Consider the following 19,814-nt stretch of genomic DNA (forward strand, 5'->3'; position numbering starts at 1 on the left):
TATAAAATGGGCATTTAAACTCCTCTGGCACCTGAATATGAGAAACAAGAACTAACGTGATACTTGAAGAAACACACCGACTATGTCTAATTGCTCACCTTATCAAAGGTGCTGCAAGCAGATATTATTCCTTTGTGTGAATTACTGAACCAATCCCTCCATAGGAATAATTGCAAAATGATGCATGTTTCTTGCATATGTGTAACATGTGCCTTCTGGCTGGTGCAATACCAGGTCTAGAAAACAGCTTTACTAACTAGAATTCAGCTCTCACTGATACCACTAGCCAAGAACTTCTGTGTGGAACACAAATTTGGTTTTTTTTTAGCCATGCTACTTTGGGAATTTTTGACACAAGAAAGGATAATTAAATTTTGTATTTTTTGGGTTGGTCCTACACTTTATGTGTTATGAAAAGCATTCTCTGATATGCTGGTATATAAATTTGGAGTTTATATTGATGAGCAATCCAAATTTCAGTCATGATATTGCAGTTTCTGCCAGGCCCTCGCCATATATTAGCTATAATTTTTCTATACCAGAAAAATTGTCAGAAGTTAAAACCTCTTGTTTCTATGACATTTAGTATATTTCAGTCAACCTACAGCTGTATTATGGCCCTTACCTTTGAGGGATATGTCAAATAGCCAAAAAAATTATATGCCATGTAATAATGTTAATACAGATAAAATAAGCACCTTCAGAAGAAGTCAAGCAAAGATGCCATCTCTGAGGCCACTATTCAGCCTATGACATCTTCTATTTACTTTTACTTCTGTACAAAGTTGGAACTGTCTAAGCCAACAATAATTGATGTACTTAGTACTTCCATTGCCTGTAATGAGCACAATTATGCATTGTACAAGAACATATCCTCTGTATATGAACACAATCAACAATACTTGAAATTTAGAGACCCACAGATTTTTTTAATGTTTATTTATTTGAGAGAGAGAGAGAGAGAAAGAGAGAGAGAGAGAGAGAGAGAGAATGAGCAGGGGAGGAGGAGAGAGAGAGAGAGACAGAATCTGAAGGAAGCTCCAGGCTCTGAGCTGTCAGCACAGAGCCCAATGTGGGGCCCGAACTCACAAACGACGAGATCATGACCTGAGCCAAAGTCAGTCACCTAACCGACTAAACCACCCAGGTGCCCCTAGAGACCCACAGCTTTCTGATAAGTCCTAGTTCCATGTAAACATAGTGTGGCTGATTGTACATTTCCAAATACAAGAAATTCCTAATGATATTGTGTGTAATATATGTTTACACACACACACACACACACACACACACACACACACCATACAAACAAACTGGACTATAGCCAACATTTGACTGTTTAATCCAGCAACAGGTCCATAAATAATACAATTATACTTTAAGTTCTTTGGGCCAAAAAGTAAGGAAAGCAAACTGAATCCTGGGAACCCATGAGGACAGATGTCAAAGAAGGTTGGTAGCCAGGTTTTAAGATTTCAACCTCTGTGCTCAGATAAGTTGAATTGGATATAATGAAATGACAAGGAAGCAGAAGGAATGGAATGCAGATGGAAGAAAAAAATTAAGAGAGGTGGGAAGCAAAACATTGGAATGTGCCTTCCCTAAGGAGTACCTTTACCTTGGACAGCAGTGCCAAGACAAGAATAGGAGATTGGAAAGAACACTGTTCTGAAAGTCAAGAAACAAGGATTCTAAATCTGGCTATACCATTACCAAGTTGTTGATACTGGAAAAGTTATCTCCTTTTTTCTGAATCTTGGTTTGTCCGTCTCACTGTCCCAGAATCTCTGTCTTCCTTCAAGATACTGTGAACCCTGTAACCTCTTTCCTTGGTACTCAGGGATTACAATTAATAAACTGCTGCATCCTGCAACTGCATCTATGCTACATCAGCCCACCTTGTTGGCATAAGTTGTTTTTACAACAGCATTACTAAACGGCCATTGCAAAAGTTTAGAATCTATCAGTGGGTCAGACTTCCAGGATTTCGGGGTATGGACTTTATGGTCCGCTGAAAAACTTTACTTCCTTTAATACGTTTCAAAGCCCTAGTCATCCCCAACCCTCAGGTTCAGTGGAGCAATTTTGGCATCACTGAACCAGCATCTCCCCCTTCACTATCCTAGCACTTTCCCTACAGAATTTTATGATAATGGTTCTGAGACTTTGTCAATCAAACCCAGTGGTAGAGTATTGTTTTGACAAATGTTAAGAATAAGCTCAACTTAGTGAAAAGACTAAAATAAGAATTACTTGGGTAAAGTACAAGATTATTTGCATAATAAAACGGCAAAAAAGTGTTCATGCCAGTCTCAGTGCCTGGAAGAGAGATTAGCAGCGTTTTTCAAAGCAACACAAAGATGCATCCTGTGGACCCCTGAAATCCTCGTTGTGGTGTTCGCAGCTGAGCATATTAGTATCTGAATGAATGAAGATCATCTCAAATATTTAGGAAGTTCAAATGTCTCCTGCAACCCTTGTCATATAGGAGTTCAGGTAGGCTTCTATGGATATTTGCTGGGAACCACCACATCAAGATCCACGCTCTTCATCAATCTCACAGCGATGCAACACAAGATGTAACTAACATGAGATGCAGTACAGTCAGGCCTGAGCAAATGCTTCAATTAAAACTCTCATCCTTCACAATATAAAACTGAAACAGTTGGGTCATGATAATTTCCTGGATGCAGAGCTATGGCATTAGTGCCAGGGACAGTTTCCCAGACATCCCTGAAAACCACGCCAACAGTCTTTCGGATCTGCTATAAAGCTTATCTTTCCCAGGTTCAAATTTAAGTTCAGGAAGACTGAAGCATGAAACACATGGTGGTCTTGGGACCCTACACTAGTACAGATTGTGCTGTACTGGTCCTCTCATTACAAAGCATCAGCTAAGGATGATTAAAAAATATAGAAGGATAACAACATAGGATGTTGGTGTGGTAAGCTGGTGGGAGAGGGAAGAAGTAACTTCCGAAGAAGATACAAATACATTCCCAGCAATATAAGCAGAGGTGCAGAATTCAGGCAGGTGGTAAATGGATAAATAAACTGGAAAGCCATAGCTGGAAACCTCTGAAGGATTCTGACTAGACTGAATAGAAGTATCTTGCACTGCTTAACATATAGGTAGGTAAATCTTTGGTTAGACACTGCTGTCTCGTAAACCTTCTGTAAAACTGTGATTATAAAGCTCACGTATATGCTCCCTCTAGCAATAGTAGGTAGGTAGGTAGGTAGATATTATGGAATTATACACAAAATACTTTTTTTATGTGTAAATCATGAATTCCTTTTATTGTCTGAACTATATTAAAAAGCATTAACATGAGACACTTTTAGTCATGGAGTTCTGCCAAGTGTTTGCATTGTTAATGGCGTGGCCAGCAAAGTGGTTAAAAATTCAAGTTCTATGGAGTCAGGGAGAAATCTCAGAAGATTTGAAATTAACTGTGTGGTATGTTTTAATATATGAATGCTTCTAAATAAGTTTTCAAAGTTCAAATGGATTGATTATCTCTCTAACTCCTTAATTTTTAGTGTTGCAGAAGTGTTAACTTTGGATTTAGATGGATCTGGTTTTAAATCTTGTATTGATATTTCTTAGGTATTTGACCTTGGGCTGCTCTCTTAACTTCTTCAAATGTTAATTTACCTCATCTGCAAAATGTAAACATTAATGTCTCACTTACAGAGTTTTTGTGGAAATTAGTAGGTGATTCATGTAATACATCTATTGTGTGTTTGACACATAGAGATGCTCCACGAATTTAATTCTCATGATTTAATTTATGAACTTTCAGAAAAAGTAGATGGCATTTAGAAATGGACAATGAGATGAGAATTGAAGAATCATAGCACTAAAATTATAAGTCAGACTAATGGAAAATAGAATTTGACATATAAAAATATCAGTGACACATTCAAAACATTAAAAAATCTTTAACCAGTATATTCTAACACACAGCTATGGTTTTAATATAAGTGACATCATAAGATCTAAAGAACTTGTGACTCTCTATTAATTATGGATTGCTAAGTAAAACAATTCTTTAAAATTGTTTTAAATACAACCATGTTATAAATATTCTTTGCTTTTTGTTATTCCTCTATTATAAAGCAATATGCATAATTTAAAATATGTGATGAGTAAAAGTATATTTTCATTACTCACCTGTTATTCTACAGAGATAACAGAGATAACTACTGTTAACATATTGTGAATACATTTCTACACCATATGTACATGCATTTATGTATATGCACACACAATATAGATGTAATTTCTTTTAAAAATTGGATCACATAATCATTCAATAAATACTCTTTTGTATCCTTCTTATTCCAACTACACATCAATTTTTTAAAAATTTATTAACTTTCCAAATAAAATATGCTATAATATTCTGTGCAGTATAGTGACTTAACAAAAGTGTAGCTATTTCAAATGCAGTTATAAAGAAGCTGTTCTATGGACGAGATGTTTCTGGAACCTGGATTATAGCTTTATAAAATAGAGCATCTTGTTCTCTTAAGGTTTTTCACCTTATCATGAATCCGTGTTTTTATTCCATTTTCAGACCATGACATACTGGTTTGTAAAATACCTTGTGATCTTTGGTTGAAAGTGCTGAATATTATTATAACCATTTATCTTCACATGGTAGAAACCCTTGACTGGAAAAGGCATTGTTTTATTTTCCTGATGCACTAGGGGAAGTTGTTACAGTGTTGGCTCTAGCTATTGCTATTAATTCCCCAACTTTTATGACCATGAACCACTGCCCTCAAATTCTTTTCTTCCCATTTTCATCAATATAGCTATATATAATCTTGCTTTTGCAATGTGAAAACACAGATCAACAGTGCATTACAATTGGCAGGTTTATGCAAAATTAAATATTACCTGTTGACTTGAGCAGACCTTTACACCAGCTCTGAATTTATAATCATTTTTCATATGGACCTCATCCATTGATTTTGGTACTTGAATACAATCAGTAACCAACAATATTAGCGTCATATATTTTCTTTATTAGTAAGTAATAGAAACAATGGAGTTTTCCATTATTTGGCATTCAAAGTTACCAAAGTTTAATTAACAATATCTTTATATATACCTGGGATAGATAACAAAGAATTTCTCATAACTCGGTAATATAGTAAAAAAAACAAACAACAACAACAAAAAACCTCTAAGAATGTTTTTTCTTCAGTATTTCAATCATAAACACAGTATGAGAATTTTAGAGACTCACTGTATAAAAATTACACATGTAAATATAAACTACCCTCTCTGCACTAAAGACTTTGCATCATATTATGTATTTGTGCCCTATCACCTTCTTTGCCCTATCATCTTCTCCAGTCAGTAGCTTTTCTATAACCACTACCACTATTCTGATGTTATTCTTCATTCCAACACAGGTTTCATTTTTCCTATGGCCATTACTTCATCTACTACTTACTAGTTTTAAGATATCAGACTTGTGTTTAAATCTTAAGAATTTTAAGGGAAAAAAGGGCAGACCAGTGAGTACTGAATGGGCTGGGAAAGTAACAGAGAATACCACCTACATAGAGTTGACATTTTGTAGAAGACAAGAAGAGAGAGTGATAATTTTGTTTACATCATGGCTGCTAATCTCATCCTTATATTTTCTGAATGGCGGTGCCATTGATCTGCATGTTGTAGCAGAAAAAGAAAAGCACCCCATGGTAATGTAATGTAGGACATTCAAATTCTCCTTCTGCTACTGCTGTGTGGATTGAATCTACTGGCAGAGGCAGTAAGACCTTAATTCAAAGCCTGACTCTTACTTATTTGTCATGTGCTCTGGAAAAGCTACTTTTCCTTTTTGAGCATTAGTCTCCTCATTTCTAATATGGGAATGATAACACTTTTCTTGCAAAGCTGTTGGGAAGATTACAGTGGCTGCATATACTGTCTAGATGAGCCCCAAATACCTACTTGCTGCTCAAGGGTAAGAAGGGTAGCTGTAATTATGGTAGTTGTTATCAATCACGACCCTTCAGACTTGCTGGCAAAAAAGGCTAAAGAATCTTTATGTTTCTTTTGCACCTAGTCTTTTACAGATCCCATCTGCATTTTAGGATGGAAGAATTTATTACACTTGTTGAAAGCCATTGAGTGCAGTGGAAGAAAACAGTACAGTAAAATATTTCCTATAGAAAGTACCTCGATTGAACATCCTTAATAATAACCTACACACACATACACATGCTACCTTTCTCCCTCCCTCTCTTCTCTCTCTGAATTTTATTTCTCTGCTTCGCTCTTTCTATACACACATACTTACCACTTACTCCAAACCTATCTTCTCATTCTTTTTGTATTTATAGATATTCTGAAATTTCTTTGGAATATTAGTGTTTAGTAGAGAAAATATCATTAATGTCTCTGACTTAATTTTTTGAGGAAACAGTACTTTTTGCTTCTTAGACATTTGTGTACATAAAATCTAATAGAATAGCTACAATAAGCAATCGTATGGGCTTTTAATGTAAAGCACGTATATGAGTGGCTTTAGTTAACTCCTGATAAATTCTGAGAACAATTTATTACATATATTCCTTAGGAAGCATTTTAAAGCTACTATAGTGGTGGGCAGAGCATACTTTTAAAATATATATATATATATATATATATATATATATATATATATATATATATTTAAATCCCAAGGGTCTGTACAAAAATTTTCCCCAAAGATCCTCTTGCATATATTGAAAAGATCTACTTTCACCTCTGTGTGTGTGTGTGTCTGTGTGTGTGTGTTTGTGTCTATCTGTCCGTTTGTCTGTCTCTGTCTCTCTTCCATCCCTTCTTAATGCAACATATGGTATTTCTGAGCTACACATACCCTATTTTTGCATTAAGGAGGAGTTATCAATCTAATGGTGGAACCCAAGTTTTTTGCTGTGGTCCCTTCTCTAGTTATACAACATTTCCAAAATAGGTTAAAAATCTGGTGCTTAGATTTTGAAAACTATGATTATATAATCGGCTGTGATTATTAAGGAATGGCGGCCCTTTTGTTGCCTTTCTGCTCTCTTATCTGATGTTAGCTTTGAAAAGCGTTATGAAGCCTTGGAATTTGGTGGGGGGGGGGGGAGGAGTTACCCTCATGAGTCTTCAGTATTTAGATGTCGCATGAACTAAAAGAAAATGTGAAGAATGAACTCTTCTACCTAATATGTCTCCAAAGTTGCAACGTCAGGATTCACAAAATAAGATGCTGGAAGAATGTGGCAGTATCACATTGTTCAGCAGCATCTCAAACTGCCTGAATTGTAAGTGATACTCAGTGACCTCAGCTTGTCCTTGAAGCTCACTAGCGAAAAGATAGTGCTGCAGTTAGAGCCCTGGCAGTGACCGGAGCCAAGTTTAAAACGGAGAATGCTGTTTTTTCCTACCTATACAAAACCAGGCGTGGAGAGCTAATATATTAAAATTATTTTTTGGTAGTTTCCTTCTCTTTTATGAACCTAAGTGAATTATTGTCTTCCAAGGAAATAGTCTGATAAGCCTGTGTACTTTTATATATTCAAGAAGCCTGAGAGGGGAAACTTCACCTTTTGGGACGCAGTTTTCTTGTGAGGAGACTGGTTAACGTGAGAAATCATTGAGAAAATGGACAATTCTAAATGAACCCTTAAAAACAATGGTTTGGACCTACTTTTCATTCCTGATGCAACAGAAGTAATTCTTGCTTTTTCAAGGGAGCAAAAGAAGAAAATATATTTGCATCCTTTAGAGATTTATGTTAGTTTGTTATTTCTTTCCCTTTTAAGTCTCAAGTACAACGAGTTGTTGAGAAGAAGAAAATGTGTTGGAATAAACACCCTCACTGCTGTTGTAGGAGTTGAGGATCCACAACTCTGCTAACATAAATTTATCATAATATCTACTGGTTATGTTCCTTAATGAAGTTAGACATGAAATTTATGTATTTGTATATATTTTAAAATTCATATTGTTTATATTATGTATGATATTCATATATGAGAAACATGCCATATGTGAGAACATGGAAGATATGATTCCTTTCTTATTATTACTCTTTAATAATGGAATTGATCAAAATATTTTAACCAGTCACTCAAAAGACTCCCACGTTAAACATTGTATGCAAATTACATACAAAACTTTTGTAAAGAGAACTCTACAATTAAATATATTGGAAATATTAATTAATGGGTCAAGCCAGCTCTTTTATATCCACCCTGAAGTTACTCTCAGCTTAAAAAGAGACTTGAAAAGACTAAGCTACCTATGGAAACGGATCCGGCAATGTATATGTATTTTTAGTTGTGAGATAATAACTCAGTGAGATACATGTTATTGACTGAGTTCCTCTAAACTATTGTTTCTTAGCTTTGTTTATGGATTCAAATGTTATTGTTCAATATGTGCAAAAGCCGCATAAATTATTGTAGTGCACAGACCGTATGAAACCACCAATTTACTTTACCTCACCACAACATTAAATGTCAAGGTGTCAAGCTGTCCCTTCAGGTTTCATTGGCAAACATAAATTATTGCTAATAGAATGCACCAGTGAAATTTCTGAATAACAAATGACTTCAGAAAGCATCACTACAAGAAGGAACTATAGGACACTTGAGATAATTTATGATACAAATATTTTCAAAAGCTGGTCTGCTTGGAAGGTTGATTTCTAAAGGTAAAATAAATAACTGACTGAGTTCCCTGTGTTCAACTCATCCTCCTGCAATTTCTGTCAAATACATTCTTGAAGTTGTAGCTCTGACTGCAAATCTGCAGTGCCCTTGGAGCTCCAAGGTACATGGTAGAAGATTCGGCTGCACACCAATACCCAAGTTGATCAAACTAACTTTCTTTTTTTTATGGATTAAAATATTTTTTCGTAGAACATATAGTATGTATTCACACCCTGACATACTCTTAGCTCCCACAGAGTAGAATACTTGAGACTCTGACATCCAGAATATAGTCTCTTTGCTATTCTGCTTCCTCCACTTTCAAGAGGGGAATACGGAAAGACAGAACAAGTACTTCTCCTTATATGTGAATTTGATTTTTTACTTGAATGTCTAGCAAACTCATTAGCCTTTGGAAGAGATTTTGAAGGTAGATTCTTCAAAAATGCTTCCAGAGAAAATAATCAGCCAAAAAAAAAAAAAAAACTACAATGGAAAGAAAAAACACATATCCACCATTTACAAAAGAAACATGCATTCTATCATTTGGGCTCAGACAAGACAAGACTTGAGCAGGTCAAAGATAGATACACTAAGATAATCACAGAAGCCTGTACATTTCCTATGTAAATTGGCTTTCCCTTCTCAGAACTATATATCATGTAAAAAATGAACCTAATAGCTAACATGCCAAAATTGATATAAATCTCAGTACTTTAAAACATTAAACGTAGAAATATATCTCAATGGCCATGTCTATGTACCCATATGGGATACTGAAAGGGAAGGGAATAGCTTAGGAAATATTTTGAATTTCTCAATATCTATTTATCCTTTATTATATCACTTCTAGTTTTGCAATGTTTTTTATCTATTTAGCCCATTCATACACTAACAAAATCAGCATTACTTAGTAATCTTCAGAACAGCTATTTTATGGGGGAAAAAAAAGGAAACTAAATCAAATAGATTATCTGGAGTAAAAGGCTAATTTTTTCCTAAACTTCAATGTAGAAAACATTTCAGTTATTTTCAATGTAGGAACACATTCTAAAGATGTTTGCTTCTCAAAATTTAATTTGCTGTCATTTATTTTAATGTCTTCTATTTTTCCTACCAACCCTTTTAAACATGAGAAAAGTAAAATCCCCATATTGTGATATGTGACTTTAAGTTTGTTTGCACAGCATAAATTATTTTTGCCTATTCCCTTTCCTCTGTATAGATAAACTTGGTTAAATATATTTTTCCAGATCTTATGACAGGGTTTCTCAACATTTGTTGAGCATAAAAATTATCTGGAAGCCTTATTAGAATGGAGATTATCACCTCTGTCTCCAAAGATTCTGAACCATGCCCTCAGTTCAGCATGGGGCTCAGAAACCTGCTTTAATAAACAGCATATGTGACTCAGACACTGGTGTTTCATGGACCACACTTAGAGTAAAAATAGCCTGAGGCATCACTTGGCAAGGTTTCTATTAGAAGATCCATGCATCAGATCAACTCAAATGTTTTCTCAACTTGGAACTTTATGATTAATCTATCCACTAATGGATATATCTTATCTTTAATCTGTTCATCAGTATTGGGACAAATTTGTTTGGAGGTAGTTAAAAATTACTTCTCTAATTTCTTAGTATTAGGCAATTGTTGAATTGAAATTAAGAATAGAGGGTTGCTACAAGGCATAGAAAAAAGTAAGAACTTGGGAATCAGACACTCCTGGATCAGAATCCAGTTTTGACACTTCAGCACATCAGTTACAGATGTGTAACCTTCAGCAGTCAATTTTCCAGGGATAAAACAAATAGCTACGTTGAAGGGTAATTATGAGGAATAAATTAAATTTTTGTCTATGTGTATATATATATATACATATATATATATATATATATATATGTATATATATATATACATATATAACCAATAGTATGGCATCACTAAGTGTTTCATAAAAATCTATAATTATCTTACTTTGTCCTCTTGTAGGAAACTATACAATGGTTATCAGGTTTTCCTAATGAATACGCCTACCGTTCTACTGGCTGAAAAAGTCCTCTTGCTTCTTTCTAAGGTCAGACCACCATTATTTCCTACCAGGATTACTCCAAAAGACTCCTAATTATTACCCTTGATTCTACTTTCAATTCATTTTTTGCAGTGCATCCAGGCTGGTTTTACTAAGATCCGAGTCTGGTGAGTCTTAACTTTCTGTTACTTTAAGTTAGCAATGGCTCCCTATTGTACTCAGAAAAGAGGCTAGAGTATTTCATGATATGGAGAGTGTTTATTTCTCCTGCATCATTTCTAGTCATTCATAATTTACTCTTTGCACTCTAGACATAAAGAAATTGAAAATTCCATCAAGAAACTAAGCTCTCTTTTACTCCTACTTTACTCTGCCCTTCACCTGATGAAACTATACATTCATTTTGGACTTCACATTAGACACTTTTTTCTTCTTAGATGCTTTTTTGTTTTCCCAGACTCTCTGGTTTTACTTTCCAGAAATCTTTCTATGACGTTTGTAGTAAGTATCAAGCTGCATTGTACTTGCTGAGTTTGTCACTCTCTCCCAACAGATCACAAACCCTTTGAGAATGGGAAATATCTATATTCATTTCTCACATTGCCATGCCTAACACAGTGTGTGGCTATTAACAATTCCCTACAAAAAGTGTTGAGAGAATGAAAGCATGTATGCAATCATTTTACCGGTTACTACAATGTCAGAAAAGCAGTTCCTAGCTCTGGTTCGTCTTCTAAATTTGACAAACAAGGTAAAGAGGGAAGCGTGGCAAGGTTAAAAGCCAAGAGGAAACAGTAAGACAACGAAGTTTCCAGGTAACATAAAGGGGTTTTCAGAAAAAGCCTAGGCATTGAAAACTTTGGAGCAATCCTCTCCTGACTGCAGCTGGATGTGTTTTGTTGCAGCACATCAACATATTCTCTGTCATTCAATTTATTTCCTAGTGTCTCTAGCTCTGCAGTTACAGGGGTTAGTTAGTGTCTTCATTATTCTTGACTCCATCTTGCAAATAGTCACATTAAAAGAGAAAATTGCTAAAAATTTAGAAAATAGAGGGCTATTTGCCTTTTATTAATTGGGTCATTTTTATAATGCTTTTTAAAAATAAAAATCGCTTTTGGTTAAACCAAGCTTTTTCCTAATCTATTAAAGATATTCTTGAGTTTGGTAAGAAATAACTTTAAGTTTCACCCATCTGTATAATGTGGACCTAAAGGTTTTATTTTACCTATTTTACCAAATATCCCTAATTGCTTTATGACTTTTATTTGGTCATTAAAGATGTTAATTTCACAAAAATTGTGTTAAGGGCCTACAAGTTGGTTGGCAGACCATATGCTAGATAAGCAATGAAGATAAAATGCAAAACTGTTTCTTGGCACATGTGATCATGACACACAAATTTCCTTTCAGTACAAGTTGTATTTTCAACCATTATTTTGAAGCATTCTTTAAACATTTTGTTAAATTTCTAAGGCAATTTTTCAGGATTTTGTAAACTGACCCTAATAAATTCTTCGCAAAGTATTCTGAGCATAAAATTGGCCAAATTTATATTTGGAAATATTTTAGGCCTCGCTGAAAAACTACATATATTAGTAGATGGGAAGGAAATTTTTAAATAGTTCAAAATCTTCATGTTAGAATTAGTGTTGTCATGTATCTGATCGTTATTGTAATGCGAATCAGTGAGATTAGTATTACTATCACTAATATTATTACTATTATTATTATTATTATTCTTTTAATTCAGTGGGCAATACAGCATGCAGACTGACAGAATGCCTGGAGTTCAGAATAGATTTTTCTATACTTTTAATATAAAGATAATGGTGGGGGCGCCTGGGTGGCTCAGTCTGTTAAGCGACCTACCTGGGCCCAGGTCATGATCTCACAGTTCGTGAGTTCTAGCCCCGCGTCAGGCTCCTCCGGGCTCTGTGCTGACAGCCTGGAGCCTGGAGCCTGCTTCAGATTCTGTGTCTCCTTCTCTCTCTGCCCTTTCCCCACTCTCACTCTATCTCTTTCTCAAAAAATAAATAAACATTAAAAATAAAATTAAAAAAAAAGATAATGGAGAAGACGTAAACATACATTAAATACATTTTGTGTGTCAGAGACTCAGTACTAAGACTTTTACATATAGTATTTTAATTTTTAAAATATTTATTTGTTTTAGAGAGAGCACGCGCGCACAAGCAGGGGAGGGGCAGAGAGAGAGGGAGACACAGAATCAGAAGCAGGCTCCAGGGTCCGAGCTGACAGCACATAGCCCCATGCGGGGCTCGAACCCATGAGCTGTGAGATCATGACCTGAGCCAAGGTCGGTGGCTTAACTGACTGAGCCACCCAGGCGGCCGCTACATATGCTATTTTAGGCACATGAATGTTATGAATATTAAATTAAAGTTTAAAATATACACAAGTTGCTACTACGGTGTTTGAAACACAATAGGCAAAGAATAAATTAAAATACTTTTTAAAAAACTCTTTACAACCAGCCTGGAAAAAAAAAATATCCTTATTTTACAGGTGAGGAAAATGAGCTTCTAAAACATTATTTATTGTCCTAAGTCACTTTACTTGCAAGTGAAAAAAAAGATAGAATCTGTTTCTGTTTGTTTTTCATTGTCTTGTGCTAAATTATTTCACTGAATCTATATATTTTGGACTATGGGTCTTGTTAACACCTTTCATTAAATTTAGTAAATGGTATATAATTCCTTATATAACACTCTTTTTTTCTTTTCTGCAGCATTGTTCAGTTTGTTTGCACAATGATAACACCCTGATTTTCAAGGCTATTTACAATTTGCTGAAAAGAAAGATTTGGAGACATATTACAAACATCTCAGCAATGGATATACTATAATAGAGGAAATCAGGAAGGAGAGTCAGAAAGTAGAGTGTCAGTGACTGAAAGAGGATTCTTCACATAGATGGGAAGGAGGATTAGAGAAGTCAATCATGGTAAAGCTGCTTTGTAGACTAAAATAGGAACTTGGATCTTGGAGGAGACTCCAAGTTAGGTTGAAAGGTAAGTGTTTGTGTATATATACATACACATTTTCCAAGTAGACGGCAACTTCAAAGGTCATTTCTCACCATTCTCAACAACAACGAAAGTTAAAGAACAACATTCAGCTTTTGTTTGTTTTAATTTCATAAGGCACAGGATAGGGCTCATTGTTCAAGAGCTGTTAATTTGAAAAAGCCTTGGAAAACATATGCGTGTGTGTGTGTGTGTGCGTGAGCACACGCATATGTACATATACTTAAATATACACATACACACACCAATAGCAAAAACATTATACTTCAGTGTAATTACACTTCATTGTTACTTTTAATCGAGCAGCTGAAAGTATTACAGCAAGGCAGCTAAAAACATAACTGCATTCATAATCTGCCTTAATCAAGACAAGCAAAACAAGAATTTTCCTGAACCTGGTACAGTATTCAATTTTGCCTAATATTAAGGTGGATATCAGTTCAAGACTTGAAAAATTGAGAAATTCTTGGCTTTGGAATGACAAATTTGGGGAATCTGGGATGATGACATATTTTAAGTACTGGCAGAGTTACTCCAGGTAACTTCACTGTAGCATGTGACTGGCCAGCACTAACAGGTGCTTTTAGGAAACATGTTTTGCTCCAAGGTGAAAGAGTCAATGGGGTGCCTGGATGGCTCAATCGGTTAAGCATCCAACTTCAGCTCAGGTCATGATCTCACGGTTCCTGGGTTCAAGCCCTGCATCAGGCTCTGTGCTGACAGCTCAGAGCCTGGAGCCTTCTTTGGATTATGTATCTCCCTCTCTCTCTGCCCCACCCCTGCTTGCACTCTGTCTCTCAAAAATAAATATTAGAAAAAAAAATTTTTAAAGTCTTTAATAAAGTGTTAAGTAATGGATGGGTTATTTCAAGAACTATAACAACTTTTATTTGTGCACATTTTCAAGGGAAGGCTGGATGATTTTCTGTCAGAGATCCATCAGAAACACTGTTATATCTGGGTAGATTAACCTTAAATTCCTTTGCAATTCTGAGATGTATGTTTACATGTAGCTCTTGCCCTTAATTGTCTTTATACTTGAGAAAGTGAAATCCTGTTTCACCCATTGTGAGGGATGTAACAGGTTTTTTTGTTTTTTTTTTTCCTTTGAAAATACTGTCTTGGATTTACCTCACTATTTACTTGTAAGCAAGAAAACATTATCCACGGACAACATTTCTTTTCAGGGACATTATCTCTTAAATAGATATCTGAGAACAAGTCTTGAAAAGATATTTCTGGAACAATTTTGATCCCAGTGCCCTACTTATTTATGTCCTTCCTCTCAAATCCATTAATAAAGTCTTTTTCTATGGATAGGGCTGCATACCATTTATTTAGCTAGTTTAATGATGAAGTGAGCCATTGGTAATAAAGGATGCTTTGATCAAAAAATCTCCACTAACAGCTTAGCAAAGAAAAGTCTTCAAAACCAAGAGTTAAAAGACATTGAGCTTCTTCAGGGAAAATATCCTATCTGGAGAAAGAAGATTGTGGCCATTTATTGCAGCAATCATAAATACAGTAAAGACTTGGAAAAAAGTTATCATTCAGTTTTAATCAGGTTACTCAAATAGAACAGCTGCAAGCAGAGATTGCTGTTTAGACTGAAAATGGGAAAGACTCTTTCTTATAAAGCATAATGCTGTAGGGTCATCTATGAAAAATGGGACCTTTCTGTGCTCTTTCCATAACAAAGCATAAAAGCATGCTTTAACCGGTTTGGCGTCTAACTGGGTATTGATTAATATCACCATATAATGGCCCAGATGTACTTTCAAGGACAAAGGTGGATAAAAAAATCAATTTCATCTCTAAATTCATTCTTTTTCACTCATTTTATTTCCTTTGAATTATGATTTCCAACTTATTAAAGATCATGAAAATCAGTAGTTTGAATGAAAGATTCTTTAAAATTCCAAAATATCACCCTTGAGTGAGGTTCTAAGCTGCCAACAAAGCAAAAACAACAAAAACTATTTATACAGTGAATGTTGTTTATTAATTTAAATACTGAAGTTTTTAAAAATCATTTTTTCTTTGGGGTAAATTAAGAATGAATTGACAAATTGACTCATGATGTTCTTTTTTTTTTTCTCTCCTAAAGGAAGGATTGAGAAAATAAAAAGGCATGAAAAATCACCATCATGATTTAATTAACATCAGTCTAATGAAGTGATATGTAAAATGTCAATTTTCTTTAGTAACATCAAAGCAACACGTAGATTTAATGCCATGTTTATAACTGTGGGAGCTGTGATCGGCTATGATCTCTTTTTAAGAAACTGAAATAAAAGACATTTACTTTACCTTATAATCTTTGTGAAGCATGAGAGAAATCAAATTAACTGCTCTGGGCCATAATTGGCATTCAAAAATAACCTACTGTCTACACACAATGCCCTTCTCATTTAGTGGATTCTTCCTGACTTCCTAGGGGCAAAAGAAAGAAACATCTTGTAGAAGGGATATTTTCAGCGCATAATAATCTTTACCTCAAGAGTTCTTCTTTTCACTCCAGAAACTACTATTTGGCTGAATTTTGCTACTCTTTGCTAGACAGCACCTGATCACCACTCTGCCTGGGATGTGTTCATTAATGGCAGCTTGTTTTCTTCTCCTTCAATACTCTTCTCACACATGATTTGTCATTTTGGTAACAACCCTTTGAGCTTCTGAGATTTAAATAGCATAAGTTCTAATAATTTTTAGTGTATCTTAATAAGCTATAAAGGACCGAAATAACCCAGTTTCTTTTACCTTAAGGTCATCCTATTCAGGTGAACTTGGGTTGTAGAATATAGAATAGGCAGAAGGAAGAATTTAGGTCAATCAAAAATGTTTGTGTGGTGTAGCCTAAGATTTGAAATGTCCTATGGTTTCAAGGGTACAGAGCAACAGGCATGCTGAAGCAATATTGGGTGCAAGTAGAGGTGTATGTAGACACTTGTCCTTTGGGGCCATTTTCAACTAAGAAAAATTGTTGCTTCTCCCTTCTTAATGCCTTCCCAACTTGCTTCCCTGACTGGCTTAGTATCATCCCTAATTCTTAAGAGTTAGTGTTTTGTTATTTTACAAATATAATATATGAACTAGCTCATCGTTTAGAAACCATTAGTGCAATATTGTCATACAATAATATGATAGGTTTTGCAAAATAAGACTCTAAAAAAGACACAAGGGGAGGACACCTGACATCCCAAATGTTCGGGAGACACAGCACATAAGCAGCTTGAAGCTTTTTCAACAGGTCAATCAAGTCATTTGCCACCACAAAAATGGGACATATTGGCAAGATGGTAGCAGAACTATGAAAGATAGAAGAAAAGGCCCAAAGATCAATTTATCCCTTCTAAATATATTATTTGGCCACTGGATTTGTATGTTCATAAAATAGTAGATAAGATAATGATTTTCAGCATTTATTAACCATGAATTTATTTATTTAAAGATATGTGAGTTAAAAGTATAAACCATATAACAGAGGTGAGACTCTGGTTGATGCTAACGCACTGTAATGGTTCATGATAGGAACAATGTATAAGGAGCCTATAAGTGCACACAATTAGAAACTTGTTGGGTCATATAACTTAAGAGCATGTAAGACAAGCTGCCTGGAGTTGGTGTATTGATAATTTAGAGCCCCGGATCCAATTGTTAGGTCTTGATTTACTGTTTTACATGCTAATAAAAGTTGTTCCTGGGTATTTTAAGACCCTCATGGCGGGAGGAGATATCAAAAGCAGGGATGTCTTGTTTAAGATGCTTAAGATATAGCTTCAGTGTTGTCTATTGATGTTACTTTGTTTGCTTCTCCTTTAGGAACAAAAGATGAATAGTGGGACTTCAACTGTAGCATTTGACTATGTTGTTCTTATATCTTTTGATGCAAAATAAATCTTGTCAGCTGAACAGATTTATTCTGTCAAGTATTGAAGTTAGTGCCATCCTTTCAGACTTGGACTTGAGAATGGCACCATAAAACCACTAGGCTTCCAAAATTAATTGCTAGCAACTCATTGCTAATATAAGAAGGCATAGAACTAGGAAATTTCTATAAGTTACATTCATACTTGAAGAGGAATGCACCTGATATAAATACTCAGATTTAAAAATTTTCAAAATTATATAACAAATTTGTTAAGTAAACGGCGTAGGATGAACAACAGCAGCAGTGATTGGTGGAGGCTGGAACTCATGAGCAGAACAGTCATCAGGTTCATGCATCCCCAGATCACTCAGCTTCATACAGAGTGACACTCATGCCCACATACAGCTGTTGTACCCTAGGCTCTGTCCTGTCTGCCCCTTATTCTTCTTCCTTTGGGTAAGCACCCAATAGGATTTTTAACAATCACAGATCTTATGAGCTGGGGAGCAAGGATCTAATCTTGGCAACTTTTTGGAAAGGAAGGGCAGGATACTTAATCTCAATCTTAGTGCCTGTCTCCTCCTCCTCCTCCTCCTCCTCCTTTTCTTTTCTTTTCTTTTCTTTTCTTTTCTTTTCTCTTCTCTTCTCTTCTCTTCTCTTCTCTTCTCTTCTTTTCTTTTCTTTTCTTTCTATTGAGTTGGGTAGAGGCAGAGGAGAAGGAGAGCGAAAATCTTAAGGAGGCTTCATGCTTAACACAGAGCCTGAGACAGGGCTCAAACCCAAGACCCTGGGATCATGACCTGAGCCAAAATCAAGAGTTGGACACTCAACTAACTGAGCCACCCAGGTGGCCAAAACTTAGTCTTCTTTTGAGCTAATAAAGTGTCAAGTTGGTGATTCAATAAAAAGTTGTTACTTTTTATTCAGGGTGAAAGTATTTAAGAAGTTGTTATAAGTGTTTGCCTCTCCTTTTTTCTTCTCCTGAATCTCTCTCCAAGACATCTGGAAACTACAGTGGCTTTCTGGATGGAAAGCAGTTAAAAATCATCCTTGGAAAGGAATCCAACGTAGGAGTCTTTCCACACTTAGTGTTCTACATGCTCCTAGTTTTTTTCTTTTTCAGCCAATCAGATACCCCCACTTTTCTCTTTGCAGAGTCTTCTGGATAATCTCTCTTTCTTTTTTCTTTTAAGTTTATTTATTTATTTTCTGGGGGTGGGGGAGGGGCAGAGAAAGAGAATCCCAAGCAGGCTCCACACTGTCCATGCAGAGCCTAACTCAGGGCTCAATCTCAGGAAACATGAGATCATGGCCTGAGCCAAAATCAAGAATCAGATGCTTAACTGACTGACCCACCCAGGCACCCCAATCCTCCCTTTTTCTAGTAATGGATCTTAGCTTCCTATTACTTTCACATAGATTTTTGAAATAATTTTCAATCTAAATTTTAGTATACACTACTCCAAGCATCAGCTTCTAGCAGACTAACTAGGCAGTGTCACCTATAGCAGTCACAGTCTCCTCCTGGCAATTCATCCAATAATTTCCCTAAGATTCTGCCCAGGGTCTGTGACAGCCCGCCAGTGACTTCCAAAAGCTGTGTTCTATCAGGACTTCCAGAATCTATAGACTTAATTTTCCTTTCTTTTCTCCCCATCCCCCTTTCCCCTTACTTGCTTGCAACCAATGTAGCCACCTATCCTAGGCCCTGCAGTGAAATACCTTTGTCCCTGGATAAACATGTCCCACCTCTGGATATAATAATTGAATCACTTCCATGCCCTGAAACAACATGTGCCTCCTACTGGGTATAGCCCTAAGCAAAATTTTGAAATGAAAATGTGGCATCTCTTGGTTCATGTCAGAACTCATATAAAGAGGGATTATGTGAGCCATCTCTTTAATTATACTGCAGAGCAACCAGCTTAGGCCATGGTACTGACTGCATGCACCATGCAACAGGATTCCAGAAAAAGTTCCCCGCTCATTGTTTTCCTTTACAATGAAAACCCAGATATGTATGGTCTTGTCATTGGGGGATGGATGCTTAGGGCTTGGCCATTGAGGTAGATGTGAGGATGCACAACCTAGATTTCCTTTCAGGGAAGAACATACAACCCAGCTGTAGGGCATGTGGCCTAAAAACAGCATCT

Source organism: Panthera onca, chromosome D4 (assembly GCF_046562875.1).
Source record: "Panthera onca isolate mPanOnc1 chromosome D4, mPanOnc1 haplotype 2, whole genome shotgun sequence".
Lineage (NCBI taxonomy): Eukaryota > Metazoa > Chordata > Mammalia > Carnivora > Felidae > Panthera > Panthera onca.